Source organism: Anomaloglossus baeobatrachus, chromosome 4, assembly GCF_048569485.1.
Source record: "Anomaloglossus baeobatrachus isolate aAnoBae1 chromosome 4, aAnoBae1.hap1, whole genome shotgun sequence".
NCBI classification, from domain to species: domain Eukaryota; kingdom Metazoa; phylum Chordata; class Amphibia; order Anura; family Aromobatidae; genus Anomaloglossus; species Anomaloglossus baeobatrachus.
This window is the reverse complement of record NC_134356.1, coordinates 23073147-23097971: the sequence shown is the minus strand read 5'-3', so window position 1 is coordinate 23097971 and position 24825 is coordinate 23073147. Positions and strand designations below refer to the sequence as shown.

At 42.6% G+C, this 24825-nt stretch overlaps 1 protein-coding gene across 1 annotated transcript in view; it reads right to left on the bottom strand.

The window, feature by feature from the left end:
- Positions 1–24825, bottom strand: part of CHRM2 (cholinergic receptor muscarinic 2) — a 243233-nt gene that overhangs the window by 4518 nt on the left and 213890 nt on the right. The window lies entirely within an intron of this gene.

The window sequence follows — 24825 nt, the reverse complement described above, 5'->3', positions numbered from 1 at the left end:
GTCTGGCATAGAGTATAGTCAGAGAAGGAGTGGTCTGGTATATAGGATATTTGGAGAAGGAGTGGTCTGGTATACAGGTTAATCAGAGAAGGAGTGGTCTGGTATACAGGATAGATGGAGGAGTGGTCTGGTATATAGGATAGTCAGAGAAGGAGCGGTCTGGAATACAGGATAGTTGGAGAAGGAGTGGTCTGGTATATAGGATAGTCAAAAAAGGAGTTGTCTGGTATACAGGATAGTCAGAGAAGGAGTGGTCTGGTATTCAGGATAGTTGGAGAAGGAGTGGTCTGGTATAAAGGATAGTCAGAGAAGGAGTGGTCTGGTATATAGGATAGTCAGAGAGGAAATGGTCTGGTATACAGGATAGTCAGAGAAGGAGTGGTCTGGCATAGAGTATAGTCAGAGAAGGAGTGGTCTGGTATATAGGTAAGTCAGAGAAGGAGTGGTCTGGTATACAGGATAGATGGAGAAGGAGTGGTCTGGTATATAGGATAGTCAAAAAAGGAGTGGTTTGGTATACAGGATAGTCAGAGAAGGAGTGGTCTGGTATACAGGATAGTTGGAGAAGGAGTGGTCTGGTATATAGGATAGTGAGAGAAGGAGTGGTCTGGTATATAGGATAGTCAGAAAATAAGTGGTTTGGTATAAAGGATAGTCAGAGACAGAGTTGTCTTGTATACAGGATGGTCAGGGAAGGAGTGGTCTGGTACACAGTATAGTTGGAGAAGGAGTGGTCTGGTATACAGGATAGTCGGAGAAGGAGTGATCTGATATACAGGATAGTTGGAGGAGTGGTCTGGTATATAGGATGGTTGGAGAAGAACACATGTAGAGATGTTACGATAGCAGTGGACACTGCTTGTTTAGCTCTGCACTCCATCCTCCTTAGGCAAGTTTCCCTCAGCAACATGGTCACTGATGAACGTCATCTATATGACTGAAACCTGTTTTCATGGACCTGATTTGCCGCTATTCTAATAATGACTATTGCCCCTTACTAGAGTCTCTGGTGATACGTAAATTGTATTATGGATTCGGACCCTACCAGAGCCCCCTCCCCCACCCACGTTTCGTTGAAGAAACGCTAAGGTTCTAGAATTAGTGTTTACCTAAGAAGTTAGATAAGTTTTGTGTTCAGATCTTATTTATAGACTTTCGCATTGTTGCCTGTAGTCACAATCCCGCTATACTCAATGACCCTGGATGCAACACATTTACTCTACAAATCCGCGCCGTAGCATTAACTATGCATCACGCCCATCTGTCTGCCGGCCTCAGTAGTACGGCAATTTTTTAGTCTGTGCGCCAGAGATATTTACCATAAAAACAGCCGCAATGGGAGAAAATTGAGCAACCTGCGGGCGTCCCACATTCCCCACATAACAAATGGTAATTGCGCGGAGCCAAATCATTGCTTTATTTGCACCGAGCTGAAGGTTACGGCGTGATTGCTCGCTCAGGATTTTGAAGGCTCATTTAAAAGGAAAACAAAAAAATTCTCATATTTATAAAATCGGCCAAGAATATCCTGCCTCGCCGCTATATCAAATGACAGAACAGCCCAGGGAAAGCAGGCGGAAAATAATGAGGAAAGAGCAGGCGCAGGAAAAGGTCGCAGCTCGGAGACGGATGGGAAGTTTTCTCTTCTTCTTCTTTATGTTATACGGAATTTTAGTCTAACGAGAGATCTCTGATCAGGATGAGGGGTGAGTATATACATCTATATACTAACTGACACAACTGGCGGGTGTCCTGTCTTATTTTTCCTTGTGCCCAGAACCTCACCCACCATCTCCACCACTCTCCCTGGTCCAAACAATATTGGCCTGTGCAGTCTGTAACGGCCACGGCCGGTGTAGAGGCTGTGAGTGGGAGTATTGGACCCACTGGACCACAGGGGGTACCTGGGCTTAACTAAGCGCCTACCGCAAGGCAAACGCCAGGTACCACTTCCAGGGCAGTGACCGGCGGCTGTGGCAGCTGACCTGCAGGACAAGAGATGGACTCCAGTAGGGAGACAGGTGCAGGCAGGTACAGGCGGGATGGCTAGGGCACAGACAGGCAGGTACGGACAGATATCGTGAGCACGGCAGGGAGAGAAAGGTATAGGAAGGCAGGTACAGGTGACTGACACAGGGATAAACAGGACCTGACAACTAGCTAACAGACTGGTAACCAAACTAAGGACACTGCGCAGGCACCTCCCCTAATGGAAGGGTGCCTTAAATACAGAGTGCCTATGGCTGAGAGGTATTTCCTAGGAATAGTGCTCCGGCTCTTTAAGAGGAGAACCAGAGTGCACGCACATGCCCTAAGCACACTCCCAGGAGACCTGAGCTGCGTGCACAGGCCCCGAGGGAAAGAGGAAGCAGGAGGACATGTGGACGGCCGCAGGGAAGTGGGGGAGGAAGCAACCTGGCCATGGCGGTGAGTAAGTTGGGGCGTTCCTGCAGGGACACTGGCGCACTGTCGGGAGACCTGAGCTGTGCATACAGGCCCTGGGAATAGGAGGAAACAGGAGCACACCTGGATGGCCGCAGGGCAGTGGGGGAGGAAGCAACCTGGCCATGGCGGTGAGTAAGTTGGGGCGTTCCTGCAGGGACACTGGCGCACTGTCGGGAGACCTGAGCTGTGCATACAGGCCCTGGGAATAGGAGGAAACAGGAGCACACCTGGATGGCCGCAGGGCAGTGGGGGAGGAAGCAACCTGGCCATGGCGGTGAGTAAGTTGGCGTCTCTGCAGGGACACTGGCGCACTCCTGGGAGACCTGAGCTGCGTGCACAGGCCCTGGGAGGAGGAGGTAGCAGGAGCACACGTGGATGGCCGCAGGGCAGCGGGGGAGGAAGCAACCTGGCCAAGGCAGTAAGTTGGCGTTCCTGCAGGGACACTGGCGCATTGACGGGAGACCTGAGCTGTGCACACAGGCCCCGGGAATAGGAGGAAGCAGGAGCACACCTGGATGGCCGCAGGGCAGCGGGGGAGCAAGCAACCTGGCCATTGGGGTGAGTAAGTGGGCGTCTCTGCAGCAACACCGGCGCACTCCTGGGGGACCTGAGCTGCGTGCACAGGCCCGGATGGAGGAGAAAGAAGGAGCAAACATGGACGGCCGCAAGTCAGAGGGGAGGAGGCAACCTGACTAAGGCAGTGAGTAAGTTGGCGTCCCTGCAGGGACACTGGCGCACTCCCGGGAGACCTGAGCTGCATGTACAGGCCCTGGGAGGAGGAAGCAGGAGCACATGTTGACGTGCTGTAGCGCAGCGGGGGAGGAAGCAACTTGCCCGGGGCGGTAAGGCTGCTTTCACACATCCGGCTTGAGCTCTGCGGCTCAATCCGGCTGTGCAAGCTATGCAACGGATGCGGTGAACACACCGCATCCTTTGCATAAGTTTTTCCTTTGCGGCCAGTCCGGTTTTTGCCGCTTGCGGCATGCTACTGAGCATACGTGTGGCGCCCCTGACCTGGTCAGGCACCACTGAGTACTGCACCCATGCTGGGGACAGTACAATACAGGTAATCCAGATGGCTGACTGGGGTGTGGAACACAGGCGCATAGTGATCAGGTCTCACACATGTACCTTTGAGAGGACCCCTGGGGATCCCAGGAGGGGGCAAGCCTTCACCTTCACTGGAATAGTGGAGGGGGTAGAGCCTCCATCTCCTCTCAAGGGGTGTGGTGGAGAGTCTGGTTGCTAGGTGGCGTAGGCAAGAACAGGAGAGGAGGAGCAGTGAGCCAGTTCAGTGTAGAGTCCAGGGAGCTCAAGTGAGGAGCAGATCCCTGGAGCTGTGCAATCTGACAGCGTCCGCGCAGTGGCTACAGACGGGGGAGAACGGTCAACTAGGAGTGCTACCTGAAAGCCAGCTTCAGCTAGGGAGTGCACGGAGTGGGAAGTAAGGAGACTGCTAGAGAGCACCAGGCCCAACCGGGCGGCAGATCCCGAAGCGAAGATAGATCCAGCTTTCTTCTGCTAAACCTGCCGGTGTGGGGCTCTCAAAGCCCACACCCCAACACCACAAAAGCCGCAGCCACGTAACCACAGTGAGGGCCCATAGGTCACAGGAGGCAAGCAGCTGGAGTGGCCTGGTCCGGGGAACAAGCAAACGGCAACCAAAAGGGGGAGAGAGGCTGCAGCATCTTCCCTGGGCGACCCCCATAGGGACTCAAAGTCGGGGTCACCCCAAACCACCAAGGGCTAAGGAAGGCGAGTCAGTAGTCACCCTCATAAAGTCAGCCTGAAGGATACCTGGTTCCCATCTGGTTCATCCCAGCTACGCCCGGGCTACTCACCCTGCCATCAAATGTGAGTAAAGCCCTTGAAAGACATTCCTGCCTGTGTGGTTATTCTGCGACTTGTGGTACTACAAACCTACACAGGGCCCTGGGGCTTGCCTCACTCTCAGGAGGCTACTACATCCGACTGCACCCACCATCAGCCCCAGGCGTCCCCTAACCTGCAGTGGCGGTCCCCACTGACCGCAATACTGAGAGTGGCGTCACGATCAAACAAGAAGATTTCCTACCAGTGACGGAGATCCAGCAACGTGGAGTCCCTGAAGGTAACGCACCGACACCGACACTGCACCTGCGGGGCTTCACATACGCAGTGGCAAAAACCGCATGCGACGGCCGGATGCGGTTATTGCCGCATCGCGCCGCATCCGGCCGCCATAGGCATGCATTGAAAAATGTGCCGCATCGGCCGAATGCGGCGCAATGCGGTTTTTTTTTGCCGCGCGAAAAAACGTGCCAGGCAACGTTCCATCCGGCTGCCGCATCGGCTAAATCTGCCGTATGCGGCAAAAACCGGACGGAACGCAAGGCCATGCGGCACAATGCGGCACTAATTAAAGTATATGCAGGAAAAACGCAACCGGCAGCAAAAAAAAACGGTTGCGATTTTCCTGCAAAGTGCCGGATTGTAGCGCATTGCAGAAACCGGAGGTGTGAAAGCAGCCTAAGCTGGCGTCTCTGCAGGAACACCGGCGCACTCCTGGGGGACCAGAGCTGCATGCACAGGCCCAGGGCAGAGGAGGAAGCAGGAGCACACGTGGACGGCCGCACGTCAGAGGGGAGGAGGCAACCTGGCCAAGGTGGTGAGTAAGTTGGCGTCCCTGCAGGGATGCCAGCACTACACATTCATTGTACTCTTAGGAAAATTGTACTATTACAAAAGTAGAACCAATATTTTGTAAAATATGCCATAAATGAACAGAGTGCCCGTTACCCCGCTCCTGCAGGTGCTATATCCTACTTCTCTCAAACAAAGCTTCATTTACCCATTAAAAACCCATAAAACCCCCAAAGAAAAGTGCTGAAGAGGGAACTTATAGATAATTTAAGAATTTCAGTATTAAAAAAAAGCTTTGATTTTGCTTTTTTTGTCACCAGATGGCCATATTTCAGTGCAACACGGAGCCATCTGGCATCACAGCAACGGCTCACTGACAGCGATATCATCAGACATCGGGGCTCGAGTGAAAAAGGCAACAATTATGGAAAGATTTACACTCAGATTAAAAGCAACAGGTAGAAATATAGACACACAACCCACGTCTTAAAGGAGTCCGATCGACAATATTTATCACTTATCCTCCGGAAGGCTTGTAAAGGCCCAATAGTTGGGACCCCGACAATTACAAGAATGATGTGTCCCCCTGTACGACCCCTCTCCATTCAATTACTGTTCTGGTGTATGTGACCCTCTCATATCTTTTATTTATCACATATTCTATGGACTAACCCCTTTTTAAAAAATGCTAAATGTTTTGGAAATTAGGCATCTTAAAGGTTTTTTTTCCAAAAATTGATATAAATTATATAAATGTCTGTTGGGTAGGGTCATATATATACAGTACATGGCTGAAAGTGTTGGCACCTCTGAAATTTTTCCAGAAAATTAAATATTTTTCCAAGAAAATTATTGCAGTTATATGTTTTGTTATATACATGTAATAAAAACGGAGAAAAAAAGAAAATTGGATATAATTTCACCGAAAAAAAACAAAAAAAATGCACCATGAGCTGGACAAAATTGTTGGCATCTTTACAAAATTGTTTCAAGCCTGTGAGGCTCGTTCAAACTAACCTGTGGCAAATAACAGGTGTGGGCAATATGGAAATCACATCGGAAACCAGATAAAAAGGGGAGAAGTTGACTCAGTCTTTCAATTGTGTGTCTGTGTGGGCCACACTAAGCATGGAGGACAGAAAGAGGAGAAGAAAACTGTCTGAGGACTTGAGAACCAAAATTGTTGAAAAATATCAAGAATCTCAAAGTTACAATTCCATCTCCAGAGATATTGATATTCATTTGTCCACAGTGAGCAACAAAATCAAGAAGTTTACAACCCATGGCACTGTAGCTAATCTCCCTGGATGTGGATGGCAGAGGAAAACTGATAAAAGACTGCAACGCAGGATAGTCCGGATGGTGGATAAGCCTCAATCAAGCGACAAAGAAATTGAAGCCGTCTTGGAGGCTCAGGGGGCATCAGTGTCAGTGTGAACTATCCATTCACATCTGAATTTAATGAAACGCTATGCGGGAGACCCAGGAGGACCCCACTGCTGACACGGAGACAACAAAAAGCCAAAATGTGCATGAGTAACCAAAATCCTTCTGGGAAAGTATCTTGTGGACAGATGAGACCAAGATACAGCTTTTTGGTAAAGTGCATCATTCTACTGTTTACCGAAAATATAATGAGTCCTATAAAGAAAAGAACACAGGACCTACAGTCAGGTATGGTGGAGGTCAAAGATCTTTTGGGTTATTTTGCTGCCTCTGGCACTGGGTGCCTGTGTGTGTTTAAGACATCATGAAATCTGAGGATTACCAGAGGATTTTGGGTGGCAATGTAGACCCCAGTGTCAGAATGATGGGTGTGTCCTAGGTCATGGGTCTTCCAGCAGGACAGTGACCCCAAACACTTTAAGAAGCCCCAGAAATGGATGGAAAGAAAGCGCTGGAGAGTCCTGAAGTGGCAGCAATGAGTCCGGATCTAAATCCCATTGACACCTGTGTAGAGATCTTAAGATTGTTGGGAGACGAGAAGAGAAGAGACGAGAAGAGACGAGAAGAGAAGAGACGAGAAGAGACGAGAAGAGAAGAGACGAGACGAGAAGAAACAAGAAGAGACGAGAAGAGAAAAGATGAGAAGAGACGAGAAGAGACGAGAAGAGACGAGACGAGAAGAGACGAGAAGAGAAGAGACGAGAAGAGACGAGAAGAGACGAGAAGAGACGAGAAGAGACGAGAAGAGACGAGAAGAGACGAGAAGAGACGAGAAGAGTCGAGAAGAGTCGAGAAGAGTCGAGACGAGACGAGACGAGACGAGAAGAGACGAGAAGAGACGAGAAGAGACGAGAAGAGAAGAGAAGAGACGAGAAGAGACGAGACGAGACGAGAAGAGAAGAAACTAAAAGAGACGAGATGAGAAGAGACGAGACGAGAAGAAACGAAAAGAGACGAGAAGAGACGAGAAGAGAAGAGACGAGAAGAGAAGAGACGAGAAGAGACGAGAAGAGAAGAGACGAGAAGAGACGAGAAGAGACGAGATGAGAAGAGACGAGACGAGAAGAGACGGGATGAGAAGAGACGAGATGAGAAGAGACGAGAAGAGAAGAGACGAGACGAGAAGAGACGAGAAGAGAAGAAACGAAAAGAGACGAGATGAGAAGAGACGAGACGAGAAGACACCTTCAGATATGAGAGACTTGGAGCAGTTTATAAAGAAGAGTCCGAAATTCCAGGTGAGAGGAATAAGACGTTTATGGACGGTTATAGGAAGAGACTGATTGTAGGTATTTATTCCAAAGGTGTGCAATCAAATATTAAATTGAGGGGGACAACAATTTTGTCTGGACAATTTTGGGGTTTTGTGTGAAATTCTGTCCAATTTGCCTTTTATTCATTATTTATTTTGTGTTCTTCCAACTGATCAGTGTGATCCCAGTGATTGATCGATCGTGGGCTCTAGGATTTGAGATCCTGACATAGTTGGGCAGTGGTAGACCCAATAAGATACCACCATCGCGTCCTTCTTGGACCCCACCGGTCAGACATTCATAGAAAATCAATGAGTAAAATTAGAAGACCTCCTTAATTCCTCTTTAAAGGAATTTTCATGCAGCGTTATAGGCGGAGAGCGTAGAAGACCGGGGCTTTTGGGAAGACTCTTCATTTCTCGGTGGCGGGAGGGTAAGAGGAGTCAGCTGTCGTTAGCTGCCAGCCGGCGCTCACGCGGGAGACTCATCCGCCAGGATCCTGGCAGGTAAAGCATCTCGGGTGAAAGCTCATGAGAAACACACAAGAAGAAACAATGCTCCTTCACAACATGATCCATGCTAATGAGGTTCCTCGGACGGCGCGGAGCGAGCGGCGGAGCCCTCCGGCGCCCTTCACATCACCTTTACAAGAACTCATCTCCACTCAGAATAATTACATGTGGAGCGCGGCAGCCGGCGTGATGAAACTTGTCTCTTCTGCCCACAAACTGCGGGGCACCGTTAGCAGATATTATTATCCTGAATGGGAGTTTAGCACGCCGGGGCGGTTTATAGGACAGATAACAGCTGCCGGTGTCAGCTCCCTGCACAACATGGCGATATTTATTCTGTGTGATAGGAACATTCACAACAAGGAGAGGAAAAAAAACATATTCCCTCCTCGGAAAATCAAAGACCGCACAGAAGAGACATCCCAGCTGTATCTAATCCTAAAAGGCAGCGTTGACACAACGTGGGCACCGGCACAATGTGGGCACCGGCACAACGTGGGCACCGGCACAATGTAAGCACCGGCACAACGTGGACACCGGCACGTGGGCACCGACACAATGTGGGCACCGACACAACATGGGCACCGGCATACTGTGGGCACCGACACAATGTGGTCACCGGCACAACGTGGGCACCGGCATAACGTGGGCACCGACACAATGTGTGCACTGGCACAATGTGGGCACCAGCACAACATGGGCACCGAAACCATGTTTGCCCTGGCACAATATGGGCACCGGGACAACGTGGGCACTGATACAACGTGGGCACCGGCACAATATGAGCACCGGCACAATGTGTGCACTGACACAATGTGGGCACCGAGACAATGTGGGCACCAGCACAATGTGGGCACGGGCACAATGTGTTGCACCAGCACAATGTGGGCACCGGCACAACGTGGGCATCGGCACAACGTGGGCACCGACACCAACCATGTGGGCACCAACCACGTGGGCACCGACGCAAACCACGTGGGCACCGTCACCTTTACTGATTATTGCCCAGACGCACATCATTAATCAGCATGGTTATGGGGGTGCAGGTACAATAATAAAAATCAGGTGCCTCTCAGGAGCTGCCTGACACCATTACACCTAATTATGCAGCACAGGAGGGTCTCGTGCTTCACCTCCTATTTTAATCGCATCTTCTGAAATGGTCTACAAGGATAATAATCACTCATCCCTGACTGCTGGGGCTCACAAGGACACTTCACACACAGGAAATTCCTAGGAGGCCAATTAATGTCAAGAATCTGGTGAAAATAGACTAATAAAAGCCTAAAACTGACGACGATGATAATAATAATAATAATAGTAGTAGTAGTATAACTAATGGTAATAATGATAATAATAAAAAATAATTATAATAATACACAAATTAGACCTTAATAGGTAATCATAATAATATATAGAAAATGCAATTAATAAAATTATAAATAAATAAGAACAAAAATGTAATGCTAATATAATATAGAAATAATGCTAAAAGTAATAATAATATAAAAATAATGAAAATAAAAATAAAACTACAAAAATAAGCAATAAATATGTAGTAATAATAATATATAGAAAATAAAAATGATAATAAAAATACATAAATAAACATGTAATAATATCAATAATAATATATAAATAATGCTATATTATAAAAAATTAGTTCACAAATAAAAAATAAATATGTAATAATACATAACGTAGTATTATAATTATTATTATTAATAATAATAATATCAATAATAATAATAATAATAATAATATATTGATAATGCTACAAATTATAATCATATTAATTCCCAAAAATAAAATATATCAACATAATAATAATAATAAATAATACAATTCCCATATTAATGTATTAATAATGCTATACATTATAATAATATTAATTCAGAAAAAATAAATATATAAGAAATAATGCTAATAATAATAATAATAATACTAGTAATACTACTGCTACTACTACTACTACTATTACAAATAATAATACATAACTTCTATATTAAAGTAATGATTATAGCAATAATAATAATAATAATAATAATACATAAGTAAAAAAAACACAAAATAATAATTATAACACAGAAATAATAAATATATAATAATAAGAAATGATAATAATAATAATAAGAATAATAATAATGTAACAGATAAAACTGCTGCATAGAGTAAAAATAAAATAACACTAGTAATATAACATTCTTGTCCTAATAATACCACTACTACTATTGCAATTATTATTAATAATATTAATAATACTACACCATCAATGCCATAAGCCCTGTTCTCGCACGGCTAGTCTGGCCAGTGATGGTAATCCCACTACTATCATTACTAATACCTCCATGAGAACTATTGTTACTTCCATCATTTTCTCCTAGTTATGGCAATATCAGCTTGAAATGTGGAAAACTTTTTACTCAACTCAAAGTTTTTGACCTTTCTCTGCCGGTGCCAGACAGTGAGAAATGTCAGACAAGACTAGTGGGCAGGTGACGGCAACTGTGCAAATCACATGAAGGCCGCCGACCTCATGGGAATAGCGAGTAACCGTAACAGAGCGTGCACCAGACGGTCTGACTCGGCAGTCTCCAGGCCATATAGGCAGACAGTGGACTTTTCATCTGAGATTGGAGAACCCCTCCATTAGTTATTACTTTCCTACTAGTATTAGTGTTCTTGGCGTCATTCAGGCTTACCACCTTTGCTTTAACACCTCTATGATTATTACTACTATCGGTAGTAATGATGATACTTCTACAATCACTGCTGCTTAGTCACATGACTGTGTATGAAAAGAGCGTGTTAGAGAGGCAGAGTCTCTCAGGCAAAGATGGTCGGAGGTCACTGATCTGTGAACAACTGTATCTAAAAATTGTGGAACAATTTCAGGAAAATATAGTTCCTCAATGTAAAATTACAACACCTTGAATATTCCACCATCTACAGCACATAACATACTCATATGGTCAGAAGATTGAGGGATTCTGGAGAAATCCATGCGCACAAGCGACAAGACTAACGACCGATATTGTTCTGTGGAATGTGATCTCTGTTCTGCTGTGAATAAAGTATGGATATAAGAGATTTACTAATCATTGTATTCCGGCCGTATTACACTGCGCCACAACTTGTTTTGCAGTTGGGATTGTTCTATCACTACTATTACTAATATTATTACTCATTGTCATACAACCTGTGCTACTGAAATTACACTATTATCACCACTATGTTACTAAGATGGTATTGTTATTGTTCTACCAATAATTATTTTGTTATTACAGTTATTAAAATTAATAGTAATAATAGTACAAACTACTATTTCAATACCATCACTACTACTACAACACCATTACTATTACACTGCTACTATTATTACCACTACTATTACACATACTTATGATGATACTACTACTACCGTACTACTACTATACCATTACTATTACACTGCTGCTATTATTACCACTACTATCACACATAATGAAGATGATACTACTACTACTACTACTACTACTACTATCGTACTACTACTATACCATTACTATTACACTGCTGCTATTATTACCACTACTATCACACATAATGATGATGATACTACTACTACTACTACTACTACCGTACTACTACTATACCATTACTATTACACTGCTGCTATTATTACCACTACTATCACACATAATGAAGATGATACTACTACTACTACTACTACTACTACTATCGTACTACTACTATACCATTACTATTACACTGCTGCTATTATTACCACTACTATCACACATAATGATGATGATACTACTACTACTACTACTACTACCGTACTACTACTATACCATTACTATTACACTGCTGCTATTATTACCACTACTATCACACATAATGAAGATGATACTACTACTACTACTACTACTATCGTACTACTACTATACCATTACTATTACACTGCTGCTATTATTACCACTACTATTACACATACTGATGATACTACTACTACCGTACTACTACTATACCATTACTATTACACTGCTACTATTATTACCACTACTATTACACATACTGATGATGATATTACTACTACTACCGTACTACTACTATACCATTACTATTACACTGCTGCTATTATTACCACTACTGTCACACATAATGATGATGATACTACTACTACTATACCATTACTATTACACTGCTGCTATTATTACCACTACTATTACACATACTGATGATACTACTACTACCGTACTACTACTATACCATTACTATTACACTGCTACTATTATTACCACTACTATTACACATACTGATGATGATATTACTACTACTACCGTACTACTACTATACCATTACTATTACACTGCTGCTATTATTACCACTACTGTCACACATAATGATGAAGATACTACTACTACTATACCATTACTATTACACTGCTGCTATTATTACCACTACTATTACACATACTGATGATACTACTACTACTACTACTACTACCGTACTACTACTATACCATTACTATTACACTGCTACTATTATTACCACTACTATTACACATACTGATGATACTACTACTACCGTACTGCTACTATACCATTACTATTACACTGCTACTATTATTACTACTATCACACATAATGATGATGATACTACTACTACTATACCATTAGTATTACACTGCTGTTATTATTACCACTACTATTACACATACTGATGATACTACTACTACTACCATACTACTACTATACCATTACTATTACATTGCTACTATTATTACCACTACTACTACACATACTGATGATACTACTACTACTACTACTACTACTACCGTACTACTACTAAACCATTACTATTACATTGCTACTATTATCAACACTGCTATTACCCATACTGATGATGATACTACTACTATACCATTACTTTTACACTGCTACTATTATTACCACTACTATCACACATACTGATGATGATACTACTACTACTACTACACCATTACTATTACACTGCTACTATTATTACCACTACTATTATGCATACTGATGATGATACTACTATTATTATTACTAATACTGATGATGATACTACTACCGTACTACTACTATACCATTACTATTAAACTGCTACTATTATTACCACTACTATTACACATTCTGATGACATACTACTGCTACTATACCATTACTATTACCACTGCTACTGCTACTATTATTACTACTACTACACATAAAGTTGTGCGCAAATGTGTACACACCCCAGCAGATTTTTTGCCTTCTTGGCCTTTTGTTGGAGAATATGAATGATAACACAATCTTTTTTTCCACTCATGGTTAGTGGTTGGGTGAAGCCATTTATTTTCAAACTACTGTGTTTTATCTTTTTATATCATAATGACAACCAAAAGCGTGCAAATGACCCTGATCAAAAGTCCACATACCCTGGTGATTTTGGCCTGATAACATGCACAGAAGTTGACACAAATAGGTTTGAATGGCTAATAAAGGTAAGACCCTCACCTGTGACCTGTTTGCTTGTAATCAGTGTGTGTGCATGAAAGCTGAGCGACTTTCTGGTATCCAGACTCTTGCATCTTTCATCCAGTCACTGACGTTTCTGGATTGTGAGTCATGGGGAATGCAAAAGAATTGTCAACGGATCTATGGGAAAAGATAGTTGAACTGTATAAAACAGGAAAGGGATACAAAAAGATATCCAAGGAATTGATAATGCCTGTCAGCAGTGTTCAAACTGTGATTAACAAATGGAAAATCAGAGGCTCTGTAAAAACCAAACCATGATCAGGTAGACCAACAAACATTTCGGCCACAACTGCCAGGAAGATTTTTCAGGATGCAGAGAAAAACCCACAAATAACATCAGCTGAAATACAGGACTCACTGAAAACTAGTGGTGCGGCTGCTTCAAGAAGCACAATAAGGAGGAACTTGAAGAAAAATGGGCTGCATGGTTGAGTCGCCAGAAGAAAACCATTACTGCGCAAATGCTGCAAAGTATCTCATCTACAATATGCCAAATAGCACAGAGACAAGCCTCCAAACAGCACAGAGACCAGCCTCCAAACTTCTGGAACAAGGTAATTTGGAGTGATGAGACCAAAATCAAACTTCTTGGCCACAACCATAAACATTACATTTGGAGAGGAGTCAACAAGGCCTATGATGAAAGGAACACCATTCCTACTGTAAAGCACGGAGGTGGATCACTGATGATGTGGGGATGTGTGAGCTACAAAGGCACAGGAAACTTGGTCACAGTTGAAGGAAAGATGAATGCAGCACATTATCAGCAAATACTGGAGTTAAATTTGCACTCATTAGCCCAGAAGCTGCGCATGGGACATAGATGTACATTCCAACATGACAACGATCTAAAACACAAGGCCAAGTTGACCTGTCATTGGCTGCAGCAGAACACAGTGAAGGTTCTGGAGTGGCCATCTCAGTCTCCTGACCTCAATATCATTGATCCACTCTGGGGAGAACTCAAGAGCGCAGTTCATGCAAGAAAGCCCAGGAATTTACAGGAACTGGAGGCACCAAGAAGAATGGGCGGCTTTCCCATATGACCAAGAAGAATGGGCAGCTTTACCATCTGAACAAGAAGAATGGGCAGCTTTACCATCTGAACAAGAAGAATGGGCAGCTTTACCATATGAGCAAATAAAGAGCCTCATCCACAACTACCACAAAAGACTTCAAGCTGTCATTGATGTTAGAGGGGGCAATACACAGTAGTAAGAACTGGGGGATGTGAACTTTTGATCAGGGTCATTTGGATGTGTTTGGTGGTCATTATGATTTAAAAAGAAAAAAAACACAGTAGTTTGACAATAAATGGCTTTACCCAACCACTAACCATGAGTGGGAAAAAGATTTTGTGTTATCATTCATATTCTCTGAAAAAAGGCCAAGAAAGCAAAAAATCTGCCGGGGTATGTAAACTTTTGAGCACCACTGTACTGATGATGATACTACTCTTACAATACTACTAATGCATTGCTACTATTATTACTCCTACCACACATACTGATGATGATACTACTACTACAATACCATTACTGTTACCCTGCTACTATTATTACTACCACTACAACACATACTGACGATATTACTACTACTGTAATACCATTACTATTACGCTACTGCTGTTACTAGTACTACTACTACTACACATACTGATGATGATATTACTACTACTACTACACATACTGATGATGATATTACTACTACTACTACACATACTGATGATGATATTACTACTACTACTACACATACTGATGATGATGATATTACTACTACTACTACTACACATACTGATGATGATATTACTACTACTACTACACATACTGATGATGATATTACTACTACTACTACTACTACACATACTGATGATGATATTACTACTACTACTACACATACTGATGATGATATTACTACTACTACTACTACATATACTGATGATGGTATTACTACTACTACTACTACTACTACACATACTGATGATGATATTACTACTACTACTACACATACTGATGATGATACTACTACTATTATATCATTACTATTACACTACTATTATTACTACTACCACTACAACACATACTGTACTGATGATGATATTACCACTATACCATTACTATTACACTACTACTATTATTTCTACTACAATTACTACTACTACTACTACTACTACTACACATACTGATGATGATACTACTACTACTATACCATTACTATTACCCTGCTACTATTATTACTACTATGGAAAACAAGAGACAAAAGTGGGGTATAGTGCAGACAGGCTAACAAATAGTTATTTACAGTTGAAAACATATAGAATGCGCAATCACTACAGAAATTGATTTATTGACAGGGATAACAGAAGAATCAAAATGCTGCCAAGTAAAAATCTGTGAGGTCATATAGATCATCAATGTGGTGCAAGGGATATATCGATGTCACCCTGCAGAGTATATCACAATAGTAAGAAGTATAGGCAGAAAGTGCCACAGTGCAATCAAGTGTCAGAACATACCGAGGGATAACACACCAAGAAATGCTAAGTACAAGAAAAAGCTGCCAGCAGTGCAGGGGTCTGGAGCCCCCCAACATGGGTAACGTGCATTTCACGTGTCAGACAGCATGCTTCATCAGACCAGGGTAGGGGTACTATTACACATACTGATGATGATGATGATACTGCTACTACAATACCATTACTATTACACTGATATTATTATCACTACTACTACATATACTGATGATGATACTACTACTCCTACAATACTATTACTAGTATTACTACCACTACAATACCATTACTATTACACTTCTACTATTACTACTACTACTACTACTACTACTACATATACTGATGATGATGGTACTACTATTACTACTGCAGTACCATTACTATTCCACTTTTACTATTACTTGTACTGCTACACATACTGATGATGATGCTACTACTACAATATCATTACTATTACCACTGCTACTATTATTACTACTACTACTACATATACTGATGATGATACTACTACAGTACCATTACTATTACACTGCTACTATTACTACTACTACTACTACTACTACACATACTGATGATGATACTACTACTATTACTACTACTACTACTACACATACTGATGATGATACTACTACTATTACTACTACTACACATACTGATGATGGTACTACTACAGTAGCTTTATTATTACACTTCTGCTATTATTACTACTACAACTACTACTACACATACTGATGATGCTACTACGACAATACCATTACTATTACACTGCTACTACTACTAACTACTACTACTACTAGTACTACACATACCGATACTACTACCACTACTATACTACATTACTATTACACTTCTACTATTATTACTACTACTACTACACATACTGATGATGGTACTACTACAGTACCTTTATTATTACACGTCTGCTATTATTACTACTACAACACATACTGATGATGATACTACTACTACTACAATACCATTACTATTACACTGCTACTATTACTACTACTACACATACTGGTGATACTAATACTACTACTACTACTACATTACTATTACCCTTATACTATTATTACTACTACTACTACACATACTGATGATGACACTATTACCACTATGTATGAGCAGACTCGTGGAAGTTCAGGTTCGGACGTAATTTAGTTAAAAGTTTGTTTTGGAGCTCGGACTTGACCCAGATTCTGAACCGCATAGAAGTCAATGGCGACCTGAACTGTGCTGTAAAATGGTCATAGTAATTCTTGACGACCTGTTCTCTCTCGAATTTCCAGTCCCTGCCCAGTAGATGAGTTATTTTATGGTGGTCCCAAGAGCCACAGAAGGTCTCTACGGTAGTTTCATAGTGTTCAGTGCTGGTAATGACATTGCGTGGAGGGTCTGAAGGTCAAAAACATGACCAAAACTGTCTATCAATACAAAATATATTTTTGTAAGTGCCTCACATTAAAAAATATCTAGCTTTGCAAAAAAACCCTGCAGTGCAGTCATTAAGATGCCGTCTATGGCTCGGGCTCCCGGCTCGGAGGCCTCCGCCTGTCATTCATTTACCCAGGAACCCAGAATTGCGGCTCTTTTCTACAGACTTAATGGAAAGTAAATTAAAACCGCTCGGTGACACATAGAGATTATTTAGCAGTGAGGAAGATATGGGTGAAAAGTTTTGATGTGAAAAAGGGCCTTTTTGGGACCGGCGTGACTCATCGGCGTCTGCGAGATTTAGGAAACGGCAGATAGCGGGCGGCCGCTCACAGGAGTAATAAAAGTTGGAGCGACGGCAGAGAGCGCAGCATATTTCATTAAAGAGAAATTATCATGTGAAAATATAAATCCGCTCTCATTGCGGCCGCCGGATGTGAGCGCCACGTGAGGCATGAGGTTATTACAACAGCACGGTAATAAATCGCACCGCGGCTAATGAGATACAGCTAGAGCTGTTTGTTTTCCACACTGTGATCACGCTTACTCAATATACTATATATATCGGGGGGGGGGTCATTTATCCCGGACACTTTTCCCCCCATGTTGTTGGACCTTCTGTATGGTCTAATCCTAGTGTTTTATCTCAATGGGGTACAGCACCTGTAGGCCTGTGGACACGAGTATCTCTGTGAAGGTTCACTCCAACTATCAAGGCCAAGTGGGTACAAACTCTCTATGGACCCTCAATCTGAACAGGGTTGATCAATTCCTAGTGTCCTAAAGATAATTTTAGTTTTTTTTTGTGTTCTCCTAAGCTAAGGAGGTCCTTTCTTTTCAAGAAACCCTGAACCTAATGTTGGCCATTGTTCTAAACAAGGATCTCCGCGAAGGTTCCCTCCTCCTATCAAAGCCAGGTGGGTACAAACTCTCGATAAACTCCTAACCTGAAGAGATTTCGTACATTCCTAGTGTCCTAAACCTAATTTTAGGGGGTCTTTTGGGTTCTCCTAAGCTGAGGTGGGTCCTTTCTTTCCATGAAACCCTTGACCTGATGTTGGTCATTGTCTCACAACCTCAGTTGGGTTCTCCCTCTCCATGAAACCCCAAACTGAGGTGGACCCTAGTCCCTATTTATTCTGAGTGGGGTTATGTTGCATGAAAATTCTAGCCTGAGGTGACTCTTCTCTCTCTATTTGTTCCCAACCTGTGATGGAGACTTCTTTTCCTGGAACCGATAACTTAGAGTGGACCATCCATCTCTATGGGCTCTCAACTTGAGAAGGATCTTTTTTTCCCCCATGAAACCCCTAACCTGAGGTGGGTCCTTGAACTCTTTGTGTTCACAAACTTGAGAGTGAGCCTTTTTTCTATAAAATCCCTAACTTGAGGTAGGTCCTAACACTTTATATGTTCACAACATGAGTGGGATCCTTCTTTTTCAAGAACTCCAATGTCTAAGGTGGGTCCTTCTTTTCTAGCAGCTCAACAACCTGAGAGGAATTCTTCATTTCAATGAAATCCCTAACCAGAGGTGAGTTTTCCTTCTCTATGAATTCATGACCTGAAAGGGATGCTTATTTTCAATGAAACCCCTGAATAGTGGTGGGTCCCCATTCCACATGAGACTCTAATATGAGTTGGGTCCTCTCGATGACCTCAAAATATGAGATGAGTTCTTGCTTACCATGAACCTACAACCTGAGGTGGATCATGTTCATGAGCTCCTAACCAGAAGGATTCTTTCCTTTCTATGGACCCCAACCTGAAGTATTTCCTCCCTTGTTATGGACACACTAACTGAGATGAGTCCTACCTTTTCATGGCCCTTTAATGTGAAATGGTTGGGGTTTTTTTTCCATAAGATCATAACCAGAAGGCTTCCTCCCTCTCAACCTGTGGTTTCTCCAGAAGACTTCCTCTTTTTCAACCTGTGATTTCTCCAGAAGGCTTCCTCCCTCTCAACCTGTAGTTTCTCCAGAAGGCTTCATCCCCCTCAACCTGTGGTTTCTCCAGAAGGCTTCCTCCCTCTCAACCTGTGGTTTCTCCAGAAGGCTTCCTCCCTCTCAACCTGTGGTTTCTCCAGAAGGCTTCCTTCCTCTTAACCTGTGATTTCTCCAGAAGGCTTTCTCCCTCTCAAACTGGGATGTCACCACTGTCTCTATGAGTGCACAAGTCAAGGTAGATCCCACTTTTCCATGATCCTACAACCTGATATGGATAATCTTTTGCCATGAGTCCCCGAGCATTTAAGGGGATTTCATCTCCATGGTCACCCAACCTAAGGCAAGTCCTTTCTTTCCTTGAGATCCGTGGCAGATGTCTCTACACCCTGAGAATCATTTCAGGTTGAAATAAATTAAAATGGTGGTCCTTCAGCAGTGGACGTTTAGTGTGTATATGATTCATGAGTATATGTTTAATGTAGATTGCCATGAAACGCGTTTGACAGATTAACAAGCAAGCTTAACCTCATGAAGACCCATGCGTGATGAGATCAGTGACCTTCGTCTACAATGGTCTAATGTTAACAATTTCAAGAATATATATAGATGAAGTGATGGTGGAGTCGGCCCTCCCTTACATAGGACATGGTGGAACCCCTGCACTGTCTGTGGTGTCGGAATTTCCGAGTCTCCTCATGTTCCGTTCTGCAGTGCAGAGAGAAGTTGGTTAATGCACAGCTAACAATATATTAACTTCTCTTTACAAGTGAATAGAAGTAAATACATTGCTAACTGCGTGTTACCTCATTGTTCTTCATCGTCCCCCATGGCGAGAATCACAGTCTTCTCTTCATCTTCCCACGGCTCAGAGTTGAGTTGAGCGGAAACGTCTAGAATGGGGAGCGATCTACAGTATATGGAGCAGAGGCGGGCATGCAGATGGGCCAAACTTTGATGAATGACAATGAATGAAGAAAAGTGTATTGACATCTATCTATTGAGAACTTTTTGGAGATATTTTAGGTGTAGTATCATTCGAATTGTCAATAACTTTCATAAAGGCATGGGCCTAAAAGGTGAAGGTCAAAAAGTCACCTTCAATGGAAGTCGAGCTCAAGTTATGTTCCCTCTCCATCTATTAGATCAAGAATTATGTGTGGGAAGGATCCTCGGGGGTGGATATTAAGGGCAGCCCTAGTAGTCCAACCCACCTTAGAACACCCCCCTGAGTAACACAGGTTTTATAGCTCAGAGCCTGGTCTTGTTCAAATTTCTGAAAGAGTAAATTTAGTTATGCCCAGGACTCAAAACTCTTTGATTTTGGTGCCTTTTCAAGGCATTTGAAAGTGGAGGACTTTCCAACTTATTGTTTTCCCCTAACCATCAGTAACGGTTCATGGCCCCAAATTATTTTTGTGGTAGATAAGGTCAACTTTACTGACATCAACAAAAAAAGGGAAAGGTTGACAAGTGACAGGTCTTCCATTTCACATTCAGGAGAGATCGGGAACACTGTTCGCCCAAGAATTATGTATGGGAGGGATCCTCGGTGGTGGATAACTTAGACTCAGGTCATTTCTAAACTTCTGAAGGAGTAAATTTGACAATTCTAAGGAAATCTGGAAGGCCTAGGACTCGAAATTCATTGATTTTGGTGCCTTGCACAGGAATTTGAAGGTGGAGGACTTCCCAACTTAGTGTTTTCCCCTAACCAACATGACCACAAACTATTTTTATGGTAGATAAGGTCTACTTTACTGACATCAACAAAAAAGGGAAAGACTGAAAAGTGACAGGTCTTCCATTTCACTTTCAGGAGAAATCGGGAACACTGTTATATCAAGAATCATGTATGAGAAGGATCCTTGGGGGTGGATACTAAGGGTAGCATTAGAAGTCCTGCCCACCTTAGAACATGCCCCTGAGCAGCACAAATTGTATAACTTAGACCCAGGTCATTTTTAAACTTCTGAAGGAGTAAATTTGACTATATGAAGGAAGACTGACAGGACTAGGACTCGAAATTCATTGATTTTGGTGCCTTTTCCAGGGATTTGAAGGTCGAGTACTTCCTAACTTAGTGTTTTCCCCTAAACATCAGTAACAATTCATGGCCACAAATTATGTTTATGGTAGATAAGACCTACTTTACTGACATCAACAAAAAAAGGGAAAGGCTGAAAGTGACAGGTCTTCCATTTCACGTTCAGGAGAGATCGGAAACACTGTTATATCAAGAATCATGTATGGGAGGGATCCTTGGGGGTGGACACTAAAGGCACCATTAGAAGTCCTGTCCACCTTAGAACACGCCCACGAGCAGCACAAATTGTATAACTTAGACCCAGGTTATTTTTAAACTTCTGAGGAAGTAAATTTGACTAAACCAAAGAAGCCTCGAAGGCCTGGGTCTCAAAAATCTTTGATTTTGGTGCTTTTTGAGGGTATTTGAAGGTGGAGGATGTCTCAACTTAATATTTTCCCCTAACCATGAGTAACAATTCATGACCATAAATTGTTTATATGGTAGATAAGGTCTGCTTTACTGACATCATAAAAAAAGGAAAGGCTGACAAGTGACAGGTCTTCCATTTCACATTCAGGAGAGATCGGTAACAGATCAAGAATCATGTATGGGAAGGATCCTCGGGGGTGGATATTAAGGGCAGACCTAGTAGTCCCACCCACCTTAGAGCACGCTCCTAGGCAACAAAAATTGTATAACTTAGACTCAGGTCATTTCTAAACTTCTGAAGGAGTAAATTTGACAATACTAAGGAAGTCTGGAAGGCCTAGGACTCGAAATTCATTGATTTTGGTGCCTTTCACAGGAATTTGAAGGTGGAGGACTTCCCAACTAAGTGGTTTCCCCTAACCAACATGACCACAAACTATTTTTATGGTAGATAAGGTCTACTTTACTGACATCAACAAAAAAGGGAAAGACTGACAAGTGACAGGTCTTCCATTTTACATTCAGGAGAGATCGGGAACACTGTTATATCAAGGATCATGTATGGGAAGGATCCTTGGAGGTGGATACTAAAGGCAGCATTACAAGTCTTGCCCACCTTACAACACACCCCCGAGCAGCACAAATTGTATAACTTAGACCTAGGTCATTTTTAAACTTCTGAAGGAGTAAATTTGACTATACCAATGAAGCCTCGAAGGCCTGGGTCTCAAAATTCTTTGACTTTGGTGCTTTTTGACGGTATTTGAAGGTGGAGGACGTCCCAACTTAATATTTTCCCCTAACCATCAATAACAATTCATGACCATAAATTGTTTTTATGGTAGATAAAGTCTGTTTTACTGACATCAACTGAAAAAAGGAAAAGGCTGACAAGTGACAGGTCTTCCATTTCACATTCAGGAGAGATCGGGAATATATCAAGAATCATGTATGGGAAGGATCCACCGGGGTGGATACTAAGGGCAGCATTAGAAGTCCTGCCCACCTTAGAACACACCCCCGAACAGCACAAATTGTATAATTTAGACCCAGGTCATTTTTAAACTTCTGAAGGAGTAAATTTAACTATACCAACGAAGCCTCGCGGGCCTGGGTCTCAAGATTCTTTGATTTTGGTGCTATTTTAGGGTTTTTGAAGGTGGAGGACATCCCAACTTAATGTTTTCCCCTAATCATTAGTAACAATTCACGGCCACAATTTTTTTTTATGGTAGATAAGACCTACTTTACTGTCATCAACAAATAAAAGGGAAAGGCTGACAAGTGACAGGTCTTCCATTTTACATTCAGGAGAGATCGGGAACACTGTTATATCAAGCATCATGTATGGGAAGGATCCTTGGGGGTGGATACTAAAAGCAGCATTAGAAGTCCTGCCCATCTTAGAACACACCCACAAGCAGCACAAATTGTATAACTTAGACCCAGGTTATTTTTAAACTTCTGAGGAAGTAAATTTGACTAAACCAAAGAAGCCTCGAAGGCCTGGGTCTCAAGATTCTTTGATTTTGGTGCTTTTTGAGGGTATTTGAAGGTGGAGGATGTCTCAACTTAATATTTTCCCCTAACCATCAGTAACAATTCATGACAAAATGAAGGAAAGCGATCCAGCTGAGTGACCAGGTGATTTCACCTGGTCACTCAGCTGGATCGCTTTCCTTCATTTTCTCATTGCTGCGGCCAGGGCAGGGCCGGATCCGTGTCTGAGGTGCGGTGAGGTCAGACATGGGTGAGCTGGATTCCATTACAACAATTCATGACCATAAATTTTTTTATGGTAGATAAAGTCTGCTTTACTGACATCAACTGAAAAAAGGAAAAGGCTGACAACTGACAGGTCTTCCATTTCACATTCAGGAGACATCGGGAATATATCAAGAATCATGTATGGGAAGGATCCTCGGGGGTGGATACTAAAGGCAGCATTATAAGTCCTGCCCACCTTAGAACACACCCCCGAGCAGCACAAATTGTATAACTTAGAGCTAGGTCATTTTTAAACTTCTGAAGGAGTAAATTTGAATATACTAACGAAGCCTCGAGGGCCTGGGTCTCAAGATTCTTTGATTTTGGTGCTTTTTGAGGGTATTTGAAGGTGGAGGACGTCCCAACTTAATGTTTTCCCCTAACCATTAGTAAGAGTTCACGGCCACAATTTTTTTTTTAAGGTAGATAAGACCTACTTTACTGACATCAACGAAAAAAGGGAAAGGCTGACAAGTGACAGGTCTTCCATTTCACATTTATGAGAGATTGGGAACACTGTTAGATCAAGAATCATGTATGGGAAGGATCCTCGGGGGTGGATACTAAGGGCAGCATTAGAAGTCCTGCCTGCCTTTGAACACGCCCCCGAGCAGCACAAATTGTATAACAGGCCCAGGTCATTTGTAAACTACTGAAGGAGTAAATTTGACTATACTAATGAAGCCTCAAGGGCCTGGGTCTCAAGATTCTTTGACTTTGGTGCTTTTTGAAGGTATTTGAAGGTGGAGGACGTCCCAACTTAGTCTTTTCCCCTAACCATCAGTAACAATTCACGTCCACAAATTATTTTTATGGTCGATAAGACTATAACACTGTTATATCAAGAATCATGTATGGGAAGGATCCTTGGGGGTGGCTATGAAGGACAGCATTAGAAGTCCTGC